Raw genomic sequence first — 21,160 nt, forward strand, 5'->3', positions numbered from 1 at the left:
TTCAAGGGATAAATGATGCCCACACTGCACCACTGGAGATGCTCACCTTTATCTTTTACTTCAGGTAATGTTGGTCATATTTACTAAACTTGACTGTGAGATTTGAATTGCACTTGAGTTAATAAAAATTATTTATACTGTGTTAATTTTCCTTATTTAAATTCTATAGTCCTTGGTTTCTACAATGAATATGTGTTATTTCAATAATTCAATAAAACAGAAGTAATTAATGGAATGGATGTGGTGGTGCAATCAAACAGAACAGCTATTTTAAAGGGATCAGTTCATTGTCCAAACTAAATATTTAACTTAGTAAATATCTCTGCTTTAACTCTCAATGAATCATGATGATCTAAATGCTGGACCTTCATACTTCTTCCATATGTTAGAGTAAAAGTATGAAGGAACAAGGTTATGCCTGGCATGTTATAGTCCTTAAATTAATATTTAATAATGATTTCATCTATAATTACATAATTTTTATAATTGTAAAAAAGTGTGAGTGTGAGGAAGGGTCTGAGAGAAGTGATTTTAACCTACAAATGTTCATGTGAAATGCCCCTAACGCTGCTCCAGGTTTTATAGAACACAAGAAAGAATTACATCAGAGAATTGTGATTAATTTTAATCATTTCAAGGCTTTAAGAGAATGAGGCAACAGACAGTCTCTAGGGTTTATGCCCCATAGGTTGTGACTTTAGATATAAGACTATATCCATCACTCCCAACCAGGAGAGATTCTACTTTCACCCATCAGCAGGTATCATGGGAAGCTGCTGTGAAACACAGGAGCTCAGCCTGGCACTCTGTGATGACCTAGGAGAAGGCATGGGACTGAGAGGGGGAGGCTCAGAAGGGAGCAGGTATATCTGTATATACCCCTTCCAACCAAAATTATTTTTTTTAATTTTATTTTATTTTTAAACTTTACATAATTGTATTAGTTTTGCCAAATATCAAAATGAATCCACCACAGGTACACAACCAAAATTAAATTCAAAAATAAGATTCTAAACAAAAATTAATATTATTTTCTAAGTAGGGTATTAGAAAAAAAGTGTGAGGGAAAATTTACCATTTAGACATAGAGAGTCCTTGAGTAATACTGAGTCATTGTGAAAGTTACCAATCTGAACTGTAAAGGAAGAGGAAGTGGACTCAGCCTACAGAGCTTTGTGTGAGAACTGGCTCAGCTGAGCCCTTAAAACAACAGGGCTTCCCCGGTGGAACAGTGGTAAAGAATCTGCTGCTAGTGCAAGAGATGCAAGAGACTTGGGTTTGATCCCTGGTTTAGGAACATCCCCTGGAGTAGGAAATGGTAACCCACTTCAGTATTCTTGCCTGGAAAAAAGTCCATGGGCAAAGGAGTCTGGTGAGCTACATGCAGTCCATGGATTCACAAGAGTCTGAAGCAATGGAGTGACTGAACACAAGTGCCTGGAATGGAGGGTTAGAAGAGCTCTGAGAATCTGTGGGAGGTGCATTATCTGGTGTCTACAAACTTTTGAAGGAGTAGTCAAATTGAAATAAAGACAAATATTTAATAAAAAATAACCAGAGATTAAACAAATGCCAGTGAAAGAAATGTAAAAGGCACTATTTTTAATTAGGTATGTAAACCAGCCTTGAGAGCAAAAATTAAACAAAATAGAGAAAAAAGATGTAGGAAAGATATTAACTGTCATATTTCCTAAATCCAAAGAAACTCACCAGCAATTTAAAAATAACATTTGGGTCACAAAATCCATTGGATGAAATAAAGCATTAGTTTAATATTAATTTTCACATGGCTTAGACAAATCAGCTATATTTAGAATGTCTAGCTTTGTGATAGATTGTCTTTTTAAAATTTATACTCAAATTTATGAGTATAGGAAGATATAGGGATCTTGAGTGTCTCAGTTTTGCCTATGGTCTGACATCACTGTTGAGCCATATAAAATATATTTCTTGAGTTATGGGACTAGAGACAACCTTATCGGAAATGATAGAGAAAAGTCCTGGTATGGTAGGGTCTAAGAGGTGTAGGTCACCAATTGTGCATGCATGTGTGCTGAGTTGCTCAGTTGTGTCCTATTCTTTGTGACTTCATTGACTACATAGCCAACCCGACTCTGTCCACATAATATTCCACTCAAGGATACTGGAGTGGGTTGCCATTTCCTCCACCAGAGGATCTTCCCAACCCAGGGATTGAGCCTACATCTCTTGCATCTCCTACATTGGCAGGTGGATTCTTTACCACTATCCCTTTAGAAGTCATTGGTCACCAATTAGAGAAATACAATTCTTTTCTATTAGCATTTTCTCATGAAATATCATCACACTGAAGTACTACCTTAAATGTTTCATCTTTCTCTTTTACAGGTAATGTAGGGACAGAATAAATGTCTTTATTTATGGACATTTCTATGTTAGAATCTTTAGTAGAGTTAGTTACATTTTTCTCAACTTCCTTTCTCATCTCACCTGCTGCTGCCTTCTAGTATAGCTCTCTGATATGTACATTTTCATTGGACAATTTCCCATAGGTTTAAGATCACTAGTTTGTCACAAATTGGAACATGATTATGAGTAAATGGAATATCTTAGTACTAAGACATTGAACATAGATTCTCTTTTAGACAAATGGAAAATTCCAGGAGTCTGGATCAAGATTCCAGTCACAGACGTGTAGATTGATCCTTATTTGCATGTTACAGGGAAAGTCAAGGATCTCTGTCTTCTGCTTTGTCATGTCTTTGATAAAGACATAGACTGTATTATCCTTATTATTTGTTCAGTGTTATTATTCCACAAGCAATGAGGTGGGATAATTAGGGCTCCCTGGGTTGAGAAGAACACTATCTGAAAAAAAATTAACTAAGGTTTATTTTGACAATAGATTTACTGAGTCAGAAACAAAAGTAAATGTTAAAGTATCATGTGGAATTAACAATAAAGGCACAGATGTGAACTATTAGAGGGGTCATTCTTAGGGTCACATTGTGAACATGTGATGCAAAGTGTAATTTAAAATTTTCTCACTTCTGCTGCTAGTTTTAGGACTGAAATAATCAGTTATGGTACTAGGCTAGGTTAATCTTTTATGAATGTATAATGTTCAAGAGGACCTAAAAGTGTTATAGAAGGGTTTCACTTAAAATAACTTCCAAATCTTTTGATTTCATATCATCTCTAAATGTTGAAATTATAATTCAAACTAAAAATTTCAATAAGGGTACTGTGCTACTTAAAGAAAAGTTTAAATGGTTATCTTTTTTAAATTTTAGACATTTAGCAATCGTGAGTAAGAAACACAGAGAGAGGTTCTAAATGAGACACTTTGCTTCCTCTTCCAGCTTTGGAAAGGAATAGTTAACCAAGTGTCTTACATCCTTATTTCCCTTAATATTTTTCTTTCTAGGACTGATTCAGATTCTGACAAACAGAAGCCATGTTTCTATCAGAGAGAAATAAAAGTGGAGCCGTGTTCACTCTCCTGGGCTTCTCCGATTACCCAGAGTTGCAAGTCCCCCTCTTCCTGACATTCTTCACCATCTACAGTGTCACTGTGGCGGGGAATCTTGGGATGATTCCAACCATCAAAATTAACCCCAAAGTGCACACCCCCATGTACTTTTTCCTCAGCCACCTCCCCTTTGTGGACTTTTCTTATTCCTCCATCGTTGCTCCCAACACCATGGTGAACCTCACGGTAGAAGACAGAACCATTTCAGTTGTAGGTTGTGTAATACAATTCTTTTCCTTTTGTACCATTGTGGTGACTGAGTCCTTTTTATTAGCTGTGATGGCCTAAGACTGCTTCGTGGCCATCTACAACCCTCTGCTCTACGTGGTGGCCATGTCCCTGAGACTCTGTGCCACGTTAGTGGTTGGATCTTATGCTTGGGGAGTAGCTTGCTCCTTGATACTCACCTGTACTGTTATCAAATTATCATTTTGAGGTTTCAACACAATCAATCACTTCTTCTGTGAGTTCTCTTACCTGCTTTCCCTCTCTTGCTCTGATACTTATCTCAACCAGTTGCTGCTTTTTATTTTCTCCACCTTTAATGAGGTCAGCACACTCTTCATCATTCTCCTGTCTTATGTGTTTCTTGTCACCATCCTCAAGATGCCTTCAGCCTGTGGTCGCCACAAAGCCTTCTCCACCTGCGCCTCCCACCTGACCACCATCAGCATCTTCCCGGGCACCATCCTCTTCCTCTACTCTGTGCCCAGCTCCACACTCTCCAGGCACACAATCAAAGTGGCATCTGTGTTTACACGGTGGTCATCCCCATGTTGAATCCCCTGATCTACAGTCTGAGAAATAAGGATGTCAAGGACACAGTCTCCAACATCATGGACTCTAAAATATTTTCATAATAAACATTATTCTGGAAGATTTTGCCCTTGATATGTAAATAAACTGTGTCTGCAAAGGTTGGTTGATAAAAAGAGATTTATTATTAATGAAGTGTTAATACGTAAAATAGAAAATACATGTGTTTTGCTTAACCACACTAAACTTGACTTTCTCTCTTACTTACTGGGAAAAAAGTTAGCAATCTTTCAAGTCTTTTTCATTTAAAATTTTAGACAAAATAATCTGATTACAAAGGTTAAAGGACATAAATATCATGTGGCATACTTGTGTAATCTTAATAATTGTTAATTTCATTCTCCTTTTTTAAGACCTATGGTAGACTAGGCTCTCAATAATAACATGCCTTCCTCTTACAAAAAGTACAAATAGCAGTTAAGACATAGTGTTCATCCTTCAAGGGATGAAAATTCAATGATGATAGTAGGGCACTTTACAAAGTAGAAATTGTATAAGATATAAAACAATAAGTATAACAGAAGGTTTCAGAGGAAAAATTTCAAGTCCTTAAGAGAGATACTTTTATAAAATAGGTATTATGTACCCTGGTTTGGAAAACAGAAGAGACAGAGTTTTAGGAGACATATTCCAACATTGGAGTTTTATCCAGGAGACTAAAGCCTGAGAAACAAGGAGGTCAGAGTGCAATACTGAGTCAATGATACAACAATAATTTTTTTTAATAGAATAAATACTGTGTTTGCATATTTGGATATTTTTGGATATTGTATATGCAGGTCACTGCAGATGGAGACTGCAGCCATGAAATTAAAAGACGCTTACTCCTTGGAAGGAAAGTTATGACCAACCTAGATAGCGTGTTCAAAAGCACTTTGCCAACAAATGTTCGTCTAGTCAAGGCTATGGTTTTTCCTGTGGTCATGTATGGATGTGAGAGTTGGACTGTAAAGAAGGCTGAGCACCGAAGAATTGATGCTTTTGAACTGTGGTGTTGGAGAAGACTCTTGAGAGTCCCTTGGACTGCAAGGAGATCCAATCAGTCCATTCTGAAGGAGATCAGCCCTGGGATTTCTTTGGAAGGAATGATGCTAAAGCTGAAACTCCAGTACTTTGGCCACCTCATGTGAAGAGTTGACTCATTGGAAAAGACTCATGCTGGGAGGGATTTGGGGCAGGAGGAGAAGGAGACGACAGAGGATGAGATGGCTGGATGGCATCACTGACTTGATGGACGTGAGTCTGAGTGAACTCTGGGAGATGGTGATGGACAGGGAGGCCTGGTGTGTTGCGATTCATGGGGTCGCAAAGAGTCGGACACGACTGAGCGACTGATCTGATCTGGCATGAATGAAAGTTGATAAGACATGGTCTATATTCCCAATGTGTTTTCAAAAGAGCTCCAGTGTGGCAACATAACCAGCTATGATTGTTGTTGAGTCACTCAGTTGTGTCCAATTGTTTTGCAACCCCATGGACTCTAGTCCACCAGGATCCTTTGTCCATGGGATTTGCCAGACAAGAACACTGGAGTGGGTTGCCATTTCCTTCTCCAGTGATAGAGTCCACCAGAGACTTAAAAATGGTAGACTAGATCTCAGAAAATTTTACATACAAAAAGGAAGCATGGTGAGTACCTGCCTAACATGCATTTCAAGCTATTATTCTGCCTATGAAGACGTCAAAAACATTATCAGGGTTTTTTTTTTCTTTCCTGAATAAAATGTCTGTATCCTTCTCAACTAAAGAAAGTGAAAGTGAAAGTTGCTCAGTCGTGTCCAATTCCTTGTGACCCCATGGACTAGTCCATAGAATTCTCCAGGCCAGAATACTGGAGTGGGTAGCCTTTTCTGTCTCCAGGGAATCTTCCCAACCCAGGGATCGAACCCAGGTATCCCACATTGCATGCAAATTTTTTACCAGTTGAGTCACAAGGGAAACCCTCTCAACTAAACTCCTAGCTTTAAAAAAACAGTACTTGGAGTGGCCCTAAGAGTTGAAAACCAGTAGCCTGTTTGACCACATTCAACATACGAGAAGAAGGCAGTTACTAGCATCCAGACCTATTCAATCTGGCAAATTAGAAATACCAGATCTTGGGACTTTTCTGGTGGTCCAGGGGCTAAAAGTCTACACTCCCAATTTAGGGATGCTGGCTTTGATCTCTGGTCAGGGAACTAGATTCCTTGTGCTGCAACTGAAAGACTCTATGTGCTGCAACTAAGGTCTGGTGTAGTCAAGTGAATAAATATTGAAAAACAGAAATACCAAGTCTTCCAATGTTCTGGTCTGGAGAATTCCATGGGGTCGCAAAGAGTTGGACATGACTGAGCAACTTTTACTTCACCTAACATTAATAGCTCACTTTTGCTTGAATAAATTGTACACTATTCTCTCTATTCAATATGTCTAGATAAATTCTGCAATGTCTACCGGTCAAAAGATCTAAACACTCATAATATTTGAGAGCATTGAATATAAATGGGAATAGAATCTGTCAGAATTTGTGCTGGAATAGGAATGACACAAATATTTCAGCCAATTTCTCACAATTATCTTTCCTCAAATTTTTAAAAGTAATACATTAAAGTTAGATTGCCTTCTAATTTTGCTGAAGACTAAAATTTTGGAAGTTATATCTTTTAAGGTGATTTGCTATCCAATATGGTAGTTTTCAACATGATCCCATTCTTCAGTTATCCAGGTATCCACGCCGCTTTCTACTCTTCTGATTAACGGTGGAATCAATCTCTCCACGTTCTGAATGTAGACTACTTTGTGACTAGCTTTGACTGATATAAAAGGTAGCTGAAGAGATATTGTGCCATCTTCAAGCATCTGATGGCCCTGTGGCTTTCTCAAAATCTCTTGGAATTTGCATAATCTCTTAGAAAAACTGCCATGTGAATAAGCACAAGCCAGCCTATTGGATAATGAGCAATATGCCTTACACCCCTATTCCATGAAATAGCATTTAGCAACCTCCCAACTGGAGTATGAGGCCTTCTTAGATCACCGAGACTGCAAAGCTGATAATATACACGTAAGTACACCAGCCAAGATCACATGAGGGTACTGACCTTACTGACTCGTGTAATAGTGATCCATGCAATAAGCAGCTGTTTTTTGGTTTTTGTTTTTGTTTTTGTTTTTGTTTTTAAACTAGTGTTTTGGAGCAGCTTGTTATGCTGTCTTTAAAACCACTGACATTCTTAATTTCTGATGTTACCACAAAGACATTTTCAAGTCTTATCATATAGCAACTAAGCATATCAGCTTTTCTTAAATGCAACTTGATTAAAATGTGTAATTAAAAAGTTTAGGCAATTTAACTTGTTGATGTCCTTGAATCTTTTGATACAATACTTTAATAAAATTATAGTATCTTATTTGTATAAATATAGTTCATCAAAAACTTACAACTTCATAATTTTATTATATATTTTATTAAAATAATCATTAAATAGAATTCAATTATAAGTTTATATTTAAATTACTTTAAAAAAAATACCTGCCTTGCCTTTAAGACTTAGATAAATAGATAAGCAGAGAGTTCATTTTGCCCAGATGATATAAAACATCACTGCCCATGTTGTTCTTTATAGATGTCTTTTTATTCTTCCTGTAATGGAACTCTCTCCCTCAGGGAGATGAATTTTAAAACTGGCAATACTTGCAGGGTATACGAAGAACAACAACAACAAAAATAGATACTAAATAGATATATTATGATCATCAATCCACTAATATCTAATTTCAAAACATCACTGTATAGTCTAAAATGCCTGTGTAAAGTCCTTATTTTTTGAGGGAAAAAAAAAGATATATAAACCAGAGAGAAACAAGAAGTTATGTCAAGGGCTGGAAAAATCTTGATTAAAGCTTATGTCAGAAGCTTTCTCTATCTCCTTTATACTTTAATAAAACTTCATTACACACACACACACAAAGAGATAATGTCAGGCTTTCTGGAAAGCAGCACTTCACAGCACTCATGTTTTAAGTTTTGGGAGTTTGTTTTTGCTTTTCTAATTGGGATAATTCACCAGGTAATACATGAATGAATAAGAGGAATCTTTGTTTCTGAAAAATGAAATTGCATGGAATTCTTGAATTCTTGGTATATTCCAGGGCACACACAACAGACTCTCCTTTAAGCACTATTGGATGAAGGAGAGGTTATGCAGTCAGATAAGAAGTGACTTGGGAGAGATCCTTCAGGCAGACCCATTAAACGGTCTCTGCATTGAGCTGGGAGCATGGTTTCCAGCACCATCATTGGCTCTGCTCTTCCTAACACAGGGCCAGATGGCAAAAACCAAAGAGCAGCATATAAGCTCATTCTATCAATGATTTCACTTATGACTTTGTGCAAGTTACAGCTGCCAGTGTCTAAGTCATCTTAGATGCTGCATAGCAGTAATCATCTCACTTATTTTCATAGCTATAATCATCTCACTTATTTTTATAAAGATGAAAGGTGTGGGTGGTTGCATTCAGAAGAGTACACAGCACATACAAAGTGATTAGCAAATGTGAGCAATTGCTATTATTCTCAGCAAAGGTGGATCATTATTTCCACCCCTTTCTGGTATTTGGCAGAATGCTATTGTGACTTCAAACCCTATGTCCTCCAGTAAGGAGCTCTAAGTGTAAGACTGGCACAGATTAGAAGACTTATCCACATATTTCATAATGGCAACATAATCCCTGGTTCAGAGGGCAATGTTTGAATGCAGCAAAAAATGCTCTGCAGTTCATCATGACATCTGAAAGGAATTGTGTTGAACTGTGTACCAACTTGGGGCTTTCCAGGTGGCTCAGTGGGTAAAGAATCCACCTGCAATTCAGGTGACGCAGGTTCAATCCCTGGATCAGGAAGATCCCCTGGAGGAGAGCATGGCAACCCGCTCCTGTATTATTGCCTGGAGAATCCCATGGACATAGGAGCCTGGTGGGCTATGGTCCATAGAGTCACAAAGAGTCAGACATGACTGAAGAGACTTGGTACATGAACCAGCTTTAAATAGCTTTTCTCATCTGACGACATCTCATACAACTCCTTAATTATTTGAGTCCCAAGATGATGTTGCTCGCTCTCAAGATGAAGTTGTTTGCTTGATGTCTTGTTGGTGTCCCACAGAGATCAATGATTGGTTTGGAAGCTTAAGAAATATGAGCTCCAGGGATACACACACATAAAAATGTAAAGCATGTAACATTTTCCCTCATAGCATCTTCACAAACAGGAAGTAAGGCCTATCTCACAGGTTGGTTGGACTACACTCTCTTTTGGGGGGAATGGACTGAACTGTATTTCCTGAGGTGTCGAAGCTTGTTTATTTGTTTGTCTTCTCATAAGGGTAGTATTGTTAGCCATGTATGAGAGGTGGAACAATTGTAAAAGAGGGTAGTGACATTAGACATTTTTAAAAGTCTGTAGTTAGCCTGTATTTATAGAGTATTTTAAGAAATGTCCAAATTTTGAGCACTCCATTTTGAAAGTATTTTCACTTTTTGTTCTGAGAAACAATCTCGACAGGACATGGAAACAACTCTATCTGCAGAGCCGAATTTGAAACAGCTGTCAGTTTAAGAGGGAAAGAGTGTGAGCCAACAGGGAGGAATGCTCGATTCCTCTCCCCTCTCCTCCTCCTCCCCCCTCACTTTAACTCCATCCATGGAACCTGGGAAAGACAGCAGGGAGAGTCTCCTGAAGTCACTCTGAGGCTGGGAGTAGGTGCTGAGGGCTCCTCGAAACTGTTCCAGGAGGAACACAGACATGTGAACCACCTCTGAATCAGACAGGAGGGGGATTACTTTGTCCTTGTGCCAAAGGGATTTATAGATGTCTCTCTATAGCAATTTTCTCACATTTGATACCTTTGACATTTTGGCCCAAATTATATTTTGGTCTTTTCATGTGTTGTGGGTGTGTGTGGAGGATGGGGTGGGGAGGGAGATGCTGTTCTGTACCTTCTCAACTATTTAGCAGCATCTTGTCTGCCTAGGGGGCTTCCCTGGTGGCTCAGAGGGTAAAGAATCTGCCTGCAATGCAGGAGACCCGGGTTCAATCTCTGGGTCAGGAAACTCCCCTGGAGACAGGAATGGCTACCCACTCCAGTATTCTTGTCTGGAGAATTCCATGGACAGAGGAGCCTGTCAGGCTTACAGTCCCTGGGGGTCTCAGTCAGAAACAGCTGAGTGACTAATCCTTTCACTTTCACTGGTCGGTCCACTAGATGTCAGTAGCAACCCTCCCGATTGTGACAATCAGCAGTATCTTCAGATATTGCTAAATGTCCTGTGGGGTTATAATCGCTCCTGGTTAAGAACCGCTTCTCTCTATAAGTAATCAGTAGCCTGATTTTTCTTTAAAAACTGGAAAAGGTTTTACACAATTATGTACTACTTTGAAATCAGAAAAAGACGAAGTCACTTGTACTGGCCATTGAGGAAAGAAAACCATATCCTCAGAATAATTATGTTTTCAAACCACAATATTTTAATTCGCATGTCCTTTACCTCTTCAAGGGCTTCCCTTGTGGCTCAGCTGGTAAAGAATCAGCCTGAAATGTGGGAGGCCTGGCTTCAATCCCTGGGTTGGGAAGATCCCCTGGAGAAGGGAAAGGCTACCCACTCCAGTGTTCTGGCCTGGAGAATTCCATGGACTCTATAGTCCATGGGGTCGCAAAGAGTCGGATGCGACTAAGTTACTTTCACTTCATTCACTTACCTCTTTGAGTGGCTCGAGGGTAAAGAATCTGCCTGGAGGATACATCTGAGACGTTCTGTACCTGGGTTGGGGAGATACCCTGAAGGAGGAAATGGCAACCCACTCGGTATTCTTGTCTGAGAAATCTCATGGATGTAGTGGCTTAGCAGGCTACAGTCCCTAGAGTTGTAAATAGCTGGACACAATTGAACACACACGCACACATTAACCTTTCTGAAGTTATTTGAAGAATGTGGAAAATACCGGATGTGTTGGGATTTTGTCCAGATTTTTTACCCCCTGAAAATAACCAACTGGTGCCTCCAAATCATTTTATTGTTACTAAGGGTGAGTAGAGAAAATACCCTTCATTGGCATTTTCGATATGTCAAAAGCTTTGAATATATATCTCCTTTATTAAAAAAAAAAAAACACAAAACATAACCCTTAAAACTTTTCTGTTTTGTGAGAATTCAAGCAAGATTCTTTTCTAAAGTTTCTTTTTAAAGTTATCAGAATAAAATACTTATATTTAATGGATGTTGTGAAGATCAGATATACAATGCAGCTTATGTATGCATGTATAATATTCTGTGTGTGCAACCTGATTTACTACGTTTTTACTTGCCATCTTATCATAATCATTTTTAGATCATTAAAACTTCATTTATGGCAAAGCCACTACAATATTGTAAAGTAATTAACCTCCAATTAAATAAATTTAGATTTTAAAAAAAGCAAACTTCTTCAAAAAGCTGTGATTTTCTATATGTATGCAGTGTATCTTTGAACTTTTTTCCTGTTGCTCGACACTTTATTTCTAAATTTTGCTTTCATAAATAATGGTGCAATGCAGCAGCAAGCATTTCTGTTAATTACATGTTCACATCATTGTTTAGCTCTTCAAATAGAGCTAAAACAGAGGATATATTTGTCAAATAGGTGTTCATAAGGCTTGAGAGTCACAGTTACAGAATGTCAGATTTTGAATATCAGTTCCCTGAAGAATGACAGACAGTGTGTGCCATAATTAACAAAATCGCTATGCAAATTTTATAGGAAAATATACTAATATAGATTATAAAATCTGCTTTCCCAGCTAAACCATATTTAAATAAATGAACACTTGTGAATTAGCAATCTTAAATAAGCATACTTCATATATTTGATTATAAAAGATTTTCTAAAAAATTATCCACTGAATCCTAATACTTTGAGAAATGATTAAATAGTAAGTCAGTAAAAAGGTATTGGAATATTTTTAATAACCATTTTATTGACCTATAGTTAATTTTCAATGCTGTGTTCCTTTCAGGTCTACAGTAAATGATTCAGATATATCTATATCTATGTAACTGTATCTATTCTGTATAAATATAGATATATTCTTTTTCAGAGTCTTCTCCATTATAAATTATTATAAGATATGGAATATTGTCCCCTTTGCAGTATAATAGGTCATTGTTATTTATTTTATATATAGTGACTGAATTTGCTCAGTAGTGTCCGACTCTTTGCTACCCCTTGGACTATACAGTCCATGGAATTCTCCAGGCCAGAACACTGGAGTGGGTAGCCATTCCCTTCTCCAGAGGATCTTTGCAACCCAGAGATCAAACCCAGGTCTCCTGCATTGCAGGCAGGTTCTTTGCCAAATAAGCCAACAGGGAAACCCGTCTATATAGTGCTGTGTATATATTAATTTAATTTAAAAAATGGATAATTAAATAATATTTGATATCTTTCTGATGATTCAGTTCTAAGCTCTGAATTATATATAACTAGTTTAAGGAATCATACAGGCTCATATGGATGCAAGTCTTTCCTGTGATCTGTGAAGTAAACTATGGACTCGATGTATTTGAGTGATGCAATTTCTGAGCTTTTCCTAAACTTCCCCAAAGCAATGCCTTATTTATTTGTTATAAAATGTACCCTATATACCATCATGTCTCTTTTAGGAGAATGCTTCTGCTGCTGCTAAGTCACTTCAGTCATGTCCGACTCAGTGCCACCCCATAGACAGCAGCCCACCAGGCTCCCCGGTCCCTGGGATTCTCCAGCAAGAACACTGGACTGGGTTGCCATTTCCTTCTCCAATGCATGAAAGTGAAAAGTGAAAGTGAAGCTGCTCAGTCATGTCCAACTCTTAGAGACTCCATGGACTGCAGCTTACCAGGCTCCTCCATCCATGGGATTTTCCAGGCAAAAATACTGGAGTGGGTTGCCATTGCCTTCTCCCCTTTTAGGAGACAGTCAAAACTAAATTGGGGATGATCTCATGGAGAATAACTATTAATATTTTTCTGAAACCATGGTAAAGGGAGGACATGGACAAGGAAAACTGCACTGCTGTGACAGACTTCCTCCTTGGATTCTCAGATGCCCCTGAGCTCAGAGTCTTCCTCTTCCTGCTGTTTCTTTCCATCTATAGAGTCGCATTTTGGGGAAACCTGGGCATGATTGCTCTCATTCAGGTCAGCTTTGGACTCCACACCCCCATGTACTTTTTCCTCAGCCACTTGTCCTTTGTGGATTTCTCTTACTCCACTACCGTCATGCCGAAGATGCTAGCTAACATCTTAAATGAAGACAGCCATTTCCTTCCTGGAATGCACTGTGCAATTCTACCTGTTTTGCACATTTGGGATAACTGAGGTCATTCTGCCGGCAGTGATGGCCTATGACTGCTTTGTGGCCATCTGTGACCCACTGCTCTACATGGTCACCATGTCCCGAAATCTCTGCATGGAGTTGGTGTCTTGTTGCTATCTCAATACTACTGTATGTTCTGTTATTCACTTGTGTTTAGCTCTTCAGATCCCATCCTACAGATCAAATGTGATCAACCACTTCTTTTGTGATCTTCCCGCTGTCTTGTGTCTTGCTTTCTCTGATGTCACCGGGAATCCATTGGTGCTATACATTGTGGCCACTTTCAATGAGGTTATCACCACTGTGGTCATCCTCACGTCCTACTTGTTTATTCTCATCATCATCCTGAGGATGCGCTCTGCAGACAAAAGATGCAAAGCTTTTCCACGTGTGCTTCCCACCTCACTGCCATCATCGTCTTTCACAGAACAGTCCTTTTCATTTATTGCCAGCCCCACTCTGGCAACAGCATGGGCACTGACAAAGTGGCCACAGTGTTCTGCACTGTAGTGATCCCCATGCTGAACCCCCTGGTCTATAGTCTGAGGAACAAGGATGTGAAAGAAGTGCGCAGAAAAGTGGTAAGCTCCAAAATATTATCCTAGAGAATATTTTCCTAGCAGGACTCAGGGTTAGAAATTGGAGGCTGATGAAAGGGTAATGATGCGTTTCAGTGTTGGAGTGAAAAGAGCAGTCAAGATGTGAATAGCTATGAGTGAGTCTTTTTAATTCTCTTTGTGCCTTTTCAATTTACAAGTTTAGGATTGACTGAGAATATTTCAAAATGTGCAGCCTACTTCTTTGCTTTGATGCTATATAGAATGTTTTAAATTGGACAGTATACTGGACTGTTAAAGCACACAAATTTAATTTTCTCTTAGACTTTCATGAGTTTAATGGACTAAGTATCACATTTTATTTTAACATCCATTATGGGGACTATGATTCATTTCATAATTGAACACCTATTATTTTACAATAAGGAACACACCTTTGTCAGTTTTTACAGAGAATAAGATTCCATATGTGTATATAAATATAAATATATATATTCTCTTTATTGTTTTGTTCTTACTTCCTTTATTATTTTTTGTTTTTGTCATTGCAGTGTCCAGTGGTTTAGGTGTTTCATATATTACACATATTAATAATAGAAATATTGATAATAATTACATTACAGAAATTTTAGGGGAATTAAATTACATGTCAAGTGAAAATAGCCTAGGAATATACCTAACACATAATTGGTCATCTCTTTATGTATGTGTATATGTGTGTCTCTTTCATGCATTGGAGAAGGAAATGGCAACCCACTCCAGTATTCTTGCCTGGATAATCCCAGGGACAGAGGAGCCTGGTGGGTTGCCGTCTATGGGGTCACAGAGTCGGACACGACTGAAGCGACTTAGCAGCAGCATATGTATGTGTGTGTGTGTGTGTATAGATGTATATTGTCTATTGCACTTGACAGTATTGTGCTTTGCAGATACTGCATTTTTACAGATTGAAGATTTGTGGCAACCCTGCATCAAGCAAGTCTATTAGCACTGTTTTTCCAGCAACATTTGCTCACTCATATCTCTGTCACATGTCATATTTTGGTAATTCTGGCAATATTTTAAACTTTTTCATTATTGTGTAAGTTATGGTGATCTGCCATCTCTGATGTTACTATTGAAAAAGATTATAGCCCACTGAAGGTTTAGATGGTGTTAGCATTTTAAAGTATTTTTCAACTAGAATATGTATATTTTTTAGTTTTTATTGATTTGCAAAAAGTTTTTAAATTATTTTATTTTATTTGGCAGTGCTGGGTCTTCTATGTGGCATGTGGACTTCTCTAGTTGCAGTGTTTGGGTTTAGTTCCCTGTGGCATGTGGTATCTTAGTTGCCCCCAAGGGATCAAGCACAGGTCCCCTGAAAAGGACAGTGGATTCTTAACCACTGGGCCACTAGGGAAGTCCCAATATATGTACATTTCTTAGACATAATATTTCAGTGTACATACTTAGACATATGCACACTGAAAATGTGTTTGACCTGCTTTATTAATGATATTTGCCTTATTGGAAAGAGAAAGTGAAATCGCTCAGTCGTGTCCAACTCTTTGTGGCCCCATGGACTGTAGCCTGCCAGGCTCCTCCATCTATGGGGTTTTCCAGGCAAGAATACTGGAGTGGGTAGCTGTTTCCTTCTGCAGGGCATCTTCCTGACCCAGGGATCGAACCAGGGTCTCCTGCACTGCAGGCAGGCTCCTTACTGTCTGAGCCGTCAGGGAAGCCTAATTTGCCTTATCACAATAAAGTGAATATATCAAACCTATAATATCTCCCAGCTATGTCTGTATGCTTATAAATGTATACGCCTACATATTATGTAGATATATTAATATATTATATATGTGTATGTATTGGTTGGTTGTTGTTTAGTCACTAAGTTAGGTTCGGATCTTTTGGGACCCCATGGACTATAGACCATCAGGTACCTCTATGTATGCAATTATTTAATAACCATTGTTATGAATAGCAGCATTGCTGACTTTTGCCTCTTTTCTCACTTTCAATTACTTTCTTCTGGCTTACTTTAAAAATATGCATTAAAAAAATAAGTAAAAAAAATAAAAAATAAAATATGCATTAAATGCTTACTGTGACTCATAGGTGGACTTCTAACCTCTGTGTACATTTCTTTTCTGTGTCTTGATGAAATGACCTTTGTTCATCCTTCCTTTATGTGTTTAAACTTCATTTCTTCCTTCAACCTTGGCTCATATGTGTCACTGATACTTTATTTGTGCTTCCATGATGATTTATGTAAATTTCTACATTAAATTCACTTGCTCAATGAAGCATCTCTCTGTGTGTCTATACTAACGTTAGAAAGCACTACACTGGAGTTTATGAAAACCGGGATAGGCAATTTGACTCTTATTTTTTAATTTGACAAGTAACACAAACTTCTTAATTTCTCAGTTTCCTCAAGTTTGAACAATGGTTATTACTGTTAACCTCTCAACATTATACCGAGATTACATTTTGACAACATGTAGGTACTCACTGGCACTAGGAAGATCCTTTATGTGTGTTTCAGTGAAATCTTTGGGGCCTGGAACTATTTATTCTTTTCTCTCTCACTATCATGTATTATAAGTTATATTTATTTTTTTATTAGATAGATGAATAAAAACTGGTATATAAACTGTATGTATATTGAGCTTTTGGGGGGTGTTAGTTCTAAAAGGTCTTGTAGGTCTTCACAGAACCGTTCAATTTCAGCTTCTTCAGCATTACTGGTTGGGGCATAGACTTGGATTACTGTAATATTGAATGGTTTGCCTTGGAAATGAACAGAGATCATTCTGTCATTTTTGAGATTGCATCCAAGTACTGTATTGTCACCCTGCTTATTTAACTTATATGCAGAGTACATCATGAGAAACGCTGGGCTGGGAGAAGCACAAGCTGGAATCAAGATTGCTGGAAGAAATATCAATAACCTCAGATATGCTGATGATACTACCCTTATGGCAGAAAGTGAAGAGGAATTAAAAAGCCTCTTGATGAAAGTGAAAGTGGAAAGTGAAACAGTTGGCTTAAAGCTCAACATTCAGAAAATGAAGATCATGGCATCTGGTCCCATCACTTCATGGCAAATAGATGTGTCAGTCACTCTCCTAATATATTATTTCCAAGACAGATGTTCAGATCCGCCCATCAGGAAGAACGTCTCTGACCAAGAGAAATATAACCATTGGGGCCACATTCGCCCTCTTGGGTTCTCAGACTACCCAGAACTGCAAGCCCCCTCTTCCTGGTATTTCTGGCCATCTACAACTTCAGCATAGCAGGGAACCTTGGGATGATGGTCATCATCAAAGTTAACCCCAAACTGCACACCCCCATGTACTTTTTTCTCAGCCACCTCTCATTTGTGGATTTCTGCTATTCTTCCATCATTGCTCCCAAGACGCTGGTGAACCTACTTGCAGAAGACAGAGCATTTCATTTTGGGGATGTACGGTGCAGTTCTTTCTCGTTTGCACCTTTGTGGTGACTGAATTAATTCTGTTTGCTGTGATGGCCTATGACGGCTTCGTGGCTATTTGCAACCCTCTGCTCTACACAGTCGTCACGTCCCAGAGACTCTGTGCCATGTTAGTGGTCACGTCATATGCATGGGGAGTAGCTTGCTCCTTGACTGTCACATGTTCTGCTGTCGAATTATCTTTTCACGGTTTCAACACAATCAATCACTTCTGTGAGCTTTCTTCCTTGATTTCCCTCTCTTATTCTGATTCTTATCTCAGCCAGCTGCTGCTTTTCACTGTTGCCACCTTTAATGAGGTGATCACATTGCTTGTCATTCTCACGTCTTGCGTGTTCATTGTTGTCACCACCTTGAAGACGCAATCAACTGGTGGTCGGCCTTCTCCACCCTCGCCTCCCGCCTGACCGCCATCAGCATCTTCCCTGGCACCATCCTCTTCCTCTACTCTGTGCCCAGCTCCACACTCTCCAGGCACACAGACAAAATGGCGTCTGTGTTTTACACGGTGGTCATCCCCATGTTGAATTCCCTGATCTACAGTCTGAGAAATAAGGATGTCAAGGACACAGTCAGCAAACTAATGAAAACAAAATTGTTTTCACATTGAAGGCATGTAACTGCTAAATATTTACTTTGGTTATTAAAGAACACTTTTCTGATTTTAAATGGATTATGTCAAAAATTTACTTAACAAATAACCTTAGATTTGAAAAACAAAAACAATGGAAAAAATATGAATTTTAGATCAGGAGACTATACCTGGTTCTGACTAAGTCAGAGAAGATGGATTGACCTGACTCAGTCATTATCTAAAAAACCAGTTTAATATTATTTTGTTCATAAAGTGGTATATAGAACAGAAGAATATAGATAATATATCAAACATATTGTACATGTGCTGTAAACTCTAGTTCTGTCATTCCTTTTTTCCTGATGACTAATGAGTAGTCTTAAATAAATGACCAATTTTATACTTTAAATTTAGTGAATAGATGACAGGGAAAGATATAGTTTTACTTTCAGGAACCTCCCAAGCCAGTGGTGTTAGTTAATATCATAATACAGTTGGTGGGAAGAGACTGTACAAAATCATTTATGGCTATCATGCCTCTTTTACTTGGCCTTGAAGGATAGACAGATTTTTAAAGAGAAATAAAAGAGAATGACATAAGTTTTACTTGAAAGTGAGAGTTGGACTGTGAAGAAAGCTGAGCGCCAAAGAATTGATGCTTTTGAACTGTGGTGTTGGAGAAGACTCTTGAGAGTCCCTTGGACTGCAAGGAGTTCCAACCAGTCCATTCTAAAGGGGTCAGTCCTGGGTGTTCATTGGAGGGACTGATGCTGAAGCTGAAACTCCAATACTTAGGCCACCTCATGTGAAGAGTTGACTTATTGGAAAAGACCCTGATGCTGGGAAGGACTAGGGGCAGGAGGAGAAGGGGACGACAGAGGATGAGATAGCTGGATGGCAACACCAACTCGATGGACATGAGTTTGAGTAAACTCCAGGAGTTGGTGATGGACAGGGAGGCCTGGCATGCTGCGTTTCATGGGGTCGCTAATGACTTCGGAAACGACTGAGCAACTGAAATGAACTGAACTGAAAGAACATAATGGTCAAGAGTCAATGATTCAAACATATTTTAAGCTATTATTGTAGGTCATATGCCTACAAGGTATCTTGCCAGGTGCTTGAAGAAATGAAATTGTGCATACATTGTAGCTACAATTCTAACTTATTTTGGAAGAAAGTTTCAGTATAGAGAATGAAAGAATTTACAAGAGGCTTAAGAAAATTAGCTTGCTTCTTGAAATACTGAGAACAAAAACGTAGATACTTTATACATATTGTATGTTTTGTGTTGCCTATCACTTACCAATCATTATATATATATTATTACTTCACATGGCAGTTTGATCAAGCCTGTATCTTAGTTCTCCTTAACAGGACTCTCTAGAAAGTCTCCATAAAACAATTGAGTAGATTTGCTGTAAAAATTGGGAGCTAATAGCTTTCCTGGGTCTTGAACATTGCTTTAAAATAGCTCTAATTTTTAAATATAATCTAAACATTGAAATAATCTAATCTATATGGTTGTGTATATCAGGGAGGATTACACTTTCCTCTAAGCAATGTGATATTTAGGGGCTTCCCTGATAGCTCAGTTGGTAAAGAATCCACCTGCAAAGCAGGAAACCCAGGTTCGATTCCTGCATCAGGAAGATCCACTGGAGAAGGGAAAGGCTACTCACTCCAGTATTCTGGCCTGGAGAATTCCATGAACTGTGGTCCATGGGTCCAAAGAGTTGGACATGACTGAGCAACTTTCACTTTCACCCTCATAGGCACATATATCTAATTTGAAATTAGCAATCATATTTATATTTTCTTTCATCTGTTGCCTCATCAGTTTTGCTAGAATTACTTATGCATCTGTTTTCTGTTCTATAATCTTTGTGTCTGAATGAAATTCCAAATCTTTTGAGAAAAATATTAAGAGAAATAATTCTATTTTCATGAGGATGAAGTAAAAATTTGAAAACAGTTCAATGGGGTAATTTCAAATGCTTATATGATTTCAAACTTACAAGGATGAATTATGTAAATCACTTTTTTCTGGTTAACATTTTGATATGTAGTGATAACCAACATTATTTTATATATTCATAAATAAAATATATTCTTCTACAAATCACTGCTTACTTGATATTTACATTAACTAGAATATCAGTGGAAAGTAGCAGAAATGTTATATTAACCTTGACTCAAATCAGTAATAAATAATCCATTTTCAGAGCATAAATTTTCATGTTTCTTCTCTATCTTGACAAAGGATGACTAATTTTTTTGATTAATTCAGAGACAAAGTTCCTTTATTCTTATTCTGAAAAAATGGAAATACATATTACTTAAGTCCTCTGATCGTGATTTAAAAATTAGTGTGTGGCATAATCAAGAGAATTATTTAATATGGCAACACTACAGGCATTGATGCTCTTCAATAAATACTGATGTAAAATTCCATACTCTTCTATTATGTACCTTTAGATTTCAATTCATTTTTGGTAACTCCTATAGCTGCTGTAGAGTATAATTTACATTGATGTTACTCATTTTTTAAACTCATGTGCCTCTAAAATGAGTGACTTAAACTGCTTCTAAAGAAATCTCAGTTATGATAATGTATTGAGTTAAATATACAATGGCAGAAAGCATCTCATGCATGAATATATTGATATAAAACAAAGTAGAAAGTAGACTTTAGAACAAGAAATATCACTAAGAATAAAGAGGGCATAAAATGATGAAGCTATGGGTTTATCATGGATTAGCTTCTTCTTCAGAGAAGGCAATGGCACCCCACTCCAGTACTCTTGCCTGGAAAATCCCATGGATGGAGGAGCCTGGTAGGCTC

At 38.0% G+C, this 21,160-nt stretch overlaps 3 pseudogenes; all 3 read left to right on the forward strand.

Moving 5' to 3' along the window:
• The first annotated feature begins 223 nt into the window (after positions 1 to 223).
• Positions 224 to 5,181, forward strand: LOC133236901 (olfactory receptor 5D18-like; annotated as a pseudogene).
• A 7,252-nt stretch (positions 5,182 to 12,433) lies between these two features.
• Positions 12,434 to 14,757, forward strand: LOC133236922 (olfactory receptor 5L1-like; annotated as a pseudogene).
• On the forward strand, positions 14,207 to 20,769 carry LOC133236909 (olfactory receptor 5D18-like; annotated as a pseudogene).
• Positions 20,770 to 21,160: the final 391 nt, after the last annotated feature.

This window comes from Bos javanicus, chromosome 3, assembly GCF_032452875.1.
Source record: "Bos javanicus breed banteng chromosome 3, ARS-OSU_banteng_1.0, whole genome shotgun sequence".
Lineage (NCBI taxonomy): Eukaryota > Metazoa > Chordata > Mammalia > Artiodactyla > Bovidae > Bos > Bos javanicus.